Genomic DNA, 6,000 nt, shown 5'->3' with positions numbered 1-6,000 from the left:
AGGTAACATACCACACTTTTCTAATGCAGTCCATTGGCCTCTTATTTATATACTTTGGAAGCATGTATTGGATATTTTTTGGTCCACAGATCATCTGGCGATTCATCCATTTATCAATGGACAATGCAGTCATCGATGCGAGAGACCAAGTAAGATATGCCCTGTAGTTGATCATGTGACGTGCCTGTACTGTGAATGTTACCAGCAAACTTCTAAATGCACTGAAACAATGGTTGGTTATCATCCAGTGTTCACTTTTCATAAGGTATTGTCTTGGTAAATTACCATAATCCTATACTGTGAATGTTACCAGCAAACTTCTAAATGCACTGAAACAATGGTTGATTATCCTCCAGTGTTCACTTTTTATAAGGTATTGTCTTGGTATATTACCATAATCCTATACTGTGAATGTTACCAGCAAACTCCTAAATGCACTGAAACAATGGCTGGTTATCATCAGCCAGTGTTCACTTTTTATAAGGTATTGTCTTGGTAAATTACCATAATCCTATACTGTGAATGTTACCAGCAAACTCCTAAATGCACTGAAACAATGGTTGGTTTCATCAGCCAGTGTTCACTTTTTATTTAAGGTATTGTCTTGGTAAATTACCATAATCCTATACTGTGAATGTTACCAGCAAACTTCTAAATGCACTGAAACAATGGTTGATTATCCTCCAGTGTTCACTTTTTATTTAAGGTATTGTCTTGGTAAATTACCATAATCCTATACTGTGAATGTTACCAGCAAACTCCTAAATGCACTGAAACAATGGTTGGTTATCATCAGCCAGTGTTCACTTTTTATAAGGTATTGTCTTGGTAAATTAACATAATTTTATACTGTGAATGTTACCAGCATATGTGTCTAATGCACAGCAACAATGGTTGGTACTGATGACTTGTCACCCAGTTTATTGAACATATTTTGAAATAAAAATGTTCATTTCATCAAAGTTTCAAGTGTTCTGCATTGTAAAGTATTCTGTATTTTATAATAATGTTTTCTGGACCTACACCAGTAGTTATAACTTACTTGTTCGTTAGCGCCAGGCATGGTGGTTGATAAGGTAGTAGTATTTCCAAGTGAAACTAATTGATATATTATCAATACAACTATTATTACTTTATGAATGTGTTTATCATGTATGGACGAATAAATTGGAAAACAGGTAGGTACAGAGCAACACAGTGTCTACAACACGGGAGCAGATTATGCACAGTACATGAATGAGAAACAGTCAAAATGTTTTTTTTTTAGTTTATTGCATGCACATGATCTATAATACCTGATCGGTACAATATCTACTAACCTGATCAATACAATATATTCCCACCTGATCGATATAATAGTATTACTGCTTTTCAAGTTTGTCAGTCAGTCAGTCGGACTGTCAATCAAACAATCAAACAATCTATCAATCAAACAACCAACAAAACAATCTATCAATCAAACAACCAACAAAACAATCTATCAATCAAACAACCAACAAAACAATCTATCAATGAAACAACCAATAAAACAATCTATCAATCAAACAACCAATAAAACAATCTATCAATCAAACAACCAACAAAACAATCTATCAATCAAACAACCAACAAAACAATCTATCAATCAAACAACCAATAAAACAATCTATCAATCAAACAACCAATAAAACAATCTATCAATCAAACAACCAATAAAACAATCTATCAATCAAACAACCAACACAAGAATCTATCAATCAAACAACCAATAAAACAATCAATCAAACAACCAATAAAACAATCTATCAATCAAACGACCAACAAAACAATCTATCAATCAAACAACCAACAAAACAATCTATCAATCAAACAACCAATAAAACAATCTATCAATCAAACAACCAATAAAACAATCTATCAATCAAACAACCAACAAAACAATCTATCAATCAAACAACCAACAAAACAATCTATCAATCAAACAAACAATAAAACAATCTATCAATCAAACGACCAACAAAACAATCTATCAATCAAACGACCAACAAAACAATCTATCAATCAAACGACCAACAAAACAATCTATCAATCAAACGACCAACAAAACAATCTATCAATCAAATGACCAACAAAACAATCTATCAATCAAACGACCAACAAAACAATCTATCAATCAAACAACCAACAAAACAATCTATCAATCAAACAACCAACAAAACAATAAAACAATCTATCAATCAAACCAATAAAACTATCTATCAAACAATCTATCAATCAAACCATCCATCCATCCATCCATCCATCCATCCCAGTCTAAATTGCTTTATAACACGTTCAGTACCTATTAACACCCCGGCGGCGCACATTTCATAAAAGTGCCCGTAACTCCTTTTCTAAAGAATCTACCTGGATTTTTACCTGTGTTGACCTTTTTTAACTTGTAATTGTGAACGAACGAAGACATGCAGACACAAACGGTTTTTTTCATTGTGTACATCAACTCGTCGTCGTCAAATGAGCCAAACCATTTCCCCATAGTTATAATATAAAATATAGAAATATCTCCGCTAAGATCATGAGATATGCTAAAATCGCCCAGGAATCCTGGCAATGCACAGTCATTTCCGGATTTCTGGCTGGCATTCAAAGTGTTAACAATTGTATGTATTGAGCTGTTTTGATTGATTGATTGAAAACTTTATTAACAGATTGCAGAATGGGTACAATACAGTACAGCTCAATACACACAATTGTTAAGGGGATGCAGACCAGAGAAAGACTTTCGTCTTGTTTACATCAGGGTCCCCCATTTTCAATTCATCAGGACATATGACATACATGACATACAGATAGACAGTACTGCTACATCTATGTACTGTACTGTACCCATTCTGCAATCTGTTAATAAAGTTTTCAATCAATTCAATCAATCAAACACAACTACTGTACATACCGTTAACCAAATAGACCGTGGGCGACGTACCCCCCCCCCGCCCCCATACACAACCTACAGCATAACTTTTATATCAGTATAATACAACTCTCAAAGCCAACGTATAGTTTGTGCACTACTGTACATTTTAACTAAACAGACCGTGCGCCACTGTTATCATCCCACAGTAACGTTAACCAAATAGACCGTGGGCGATGCAGCCCCCCGCCCCCCTCCCACATACAACCTACAGCATAACTTTTATATCAGTATAATACAACTCTCAAAGCCAACGTAGAGTTTGTGCACTACTGTACATTTTAACTAGCACTTACCAGCCTCGGGAGTTGTACAATGTGGTAGAAAAGATCGCTCCTGTGAATTAGAAAAGCAAGCCCCGCCCCCAGCCTAGTGAATGAGAAAAGCCTGCCCCTAGTGGAGCAGGACAGTCCCTACACAGTACAGTACACAAAATGATCACTGTGATCCACTGTCCTGCTACATCACTGTGATCCACTGTCCTGCTACATCACTGTGATCCACTGTCCTGCTACATCACTGTCCTGCTACATCACTGTGATGTACTGTCCTGCTACATCACTGTGATCCACTGTCCTGCTACATCACTGTGATGTACTGTCCTGCTACATCACTGTGATGCACTGTACTGCTACATCACTGTGATGCACTGTCCTGCTACATCACTGTGATCCACTGTACTGCTACATCACTGTGATGCACTGTCCTGCTACATCACTGTGATCCACTGTACTGCTACATCACTGTGATGTACTGTCCTGCTACATCACTGTGATCCACTGTCCTGCTACATCACTGTGATCCACTGTCCTGCTACATCACTGTGATGCACTGTCCTGCTACATCACTGTGATCCACTGTCCTGCTACTGTTGCATCACTGTCCTGCACAGTACAGTTTATGATGAATTGAAAATGGGGGACCCTGATGTAAACAAGACAAACGTCTTTCTCTGGTCTGCATCCCCTTAACAATTGTATGTATTGAGCTGTTTTGATTGATTGATTGAAAACTTTATTAACAGATTGCAGAATGGGTACAATACAGTACAGCTCAATACACACAATTGTTAAGGGGATGCAGACCAGAGAAAGACTTTCGTCTTGTTTACATCAGGGTCCCCCATTTTCAATTCATCAGGACATATGACATACATGACATACAGATAGACAGTACTGCTACATCTATGTACTGTACTGTACCCATTCTGCAATCTGTTAATAACGTTTTCAATCAATTCAATCAATCAAACACAACTACTGTACATAACGTTAACCAAATAGACCGTGGGCGACGTACCCCCCCCCCGCCCCCCTCCCACATACACAACCTACAGCATAACTTTTATATCAGTATAATACAACTCTCAAAGCCAACGTAGAGTGTGTGCACTACTGTCAGCCTCAGGAGTTGTACAATGTGGTAGAAAAGATCGCTCCTGTGAATTAGAAAAGCCAGCCCCGCCCCCAGCCTAGTGAATGAGAAAAGCCTGCCCCTAGTGGAGCAGGACAGTCCCTACACAATACAGTACACAAAATGATCTAACTCCTACTGCAGAGAGGGGTGGAGAGACAGAGAGGGGTGGTTGGTAAGGTGTGAAGTGCTGAGTGCTCCGTACCTGTGTGGGTGTGTATGTGTGTTTTAAAGCCTCAAACTGGTTTTGACCATTTACATTAGGTACAAAAGTACAGGTCTGTTTTACTATACTGTTTGATTGATTGATTGATTGAAAACTTTATTAACAGATTGCAGAATGGGTACAATACAGTATGGCTCAATACAAACAATTGTTAAGGGGATGCAGACCAGAGAAAGACTTTCGTCTTGTTTACATCAGGGTCCCCGATTTTCAATTCATCATGACATTTATGACATACAGATATACAGTACTGTTACATGCATTTTACGGTGGAGGTAGGTAGAATACAGTTTTGCAGAAAGGGAAAGGATTGGAGGAGGCAGAGACGAGGATTGAAGCTTGGAGAGGGAGTTTACTGTAGAATCCAGTGCAATACAAAGAAAATACAGAAACTACTTAACAACCTGCTCAACAAAACAACAAACACGAACACTTACTATAGGAACATACAGAAACTACTTAACAACCTGCTCAACAAAACAACAAACACTAACACTTAATATAGGATGACAGCACAATACGGCGTGGACAGGAAACGGGAAAGGAGACAGGAGGAATGTCGCCACAAACATCTCAGCAACCACAGGCAATAAATAAAGCTCCTAATTAATGTTAATTAGTAATGGACGACAGCTGGGGGGAGAAGGCATAAGAACTAATACAACAATCAACACAAAGGAACTAGAACTAGGCTATATAACACACAGAATCAGAGATACAAACACAGAGAACAACCTAAACAGCTAACAATTGTAATATCAACAAACAATGTAATGACAGCATACTGTTAAGGATATTTATCATTACAGCGTGTATCGATTGTTTGTGACCACTAGAGGGTGGTATACCAATGTTGGGTGGAGAGCCAATGTTGGGTGGAGGGCATTGCCCACTGTTAGGTGGAGGGCACTGCCCAATGTTACCATCCTGCCCAGTCAAGCCAGGACCGGGCCTAGGATCGTGACAGTACCCCCCCCTCAACGGGGGGCTTCCAGACCCCCGAAAACAACGTCCATAAGCAGGTGAGGGAGGAAGCCGGAACTCCGGAGAGGACCCAGGGAGAGGACCTGAAGAAGAAGGACCGGGAGGCTGAGCGAAAAACCCAGGAGGGGCATAGCAGCCAGGGGGGTTGAAAACGGGCGCAGATGCCCGGAGAGGGGGGGTGGGGAAGGGAACAGAGGCCTGGGGAGGGGGACTGGACCTGGGAACAGAGGCCCGACGAGGAGGGGTGGGAATGGGCACCGAGACCCGTGGAGGGGGGCAGAACCTGAGAACAGAGGTCCGACGAGGGGGGGTGGGGATGGGCACCGAGACCCGGGGAGGGTGACTGGACCTGGGAACAGAGGCCCGACGAGGGGGGGTGGGGACAGGTGTAGAAGCCCGGGAAGGGGATCTGGCCCCCGGGGTCGGA

Source organism: Notolepis coatsorum (assembly GCF_963971535.1).
Source record: "Notolepis coatsorum genome assembly, chromosome: 5".
Lineage (NCBI taxonomy): Eukaryota > Metazoa > Chordata > Actinopteri > Aulopiformes > Paralepididae > Notolepis > Notolepis coatsorum.
This window is presented reverse-complemented; position numbering follows the sequence as displayed.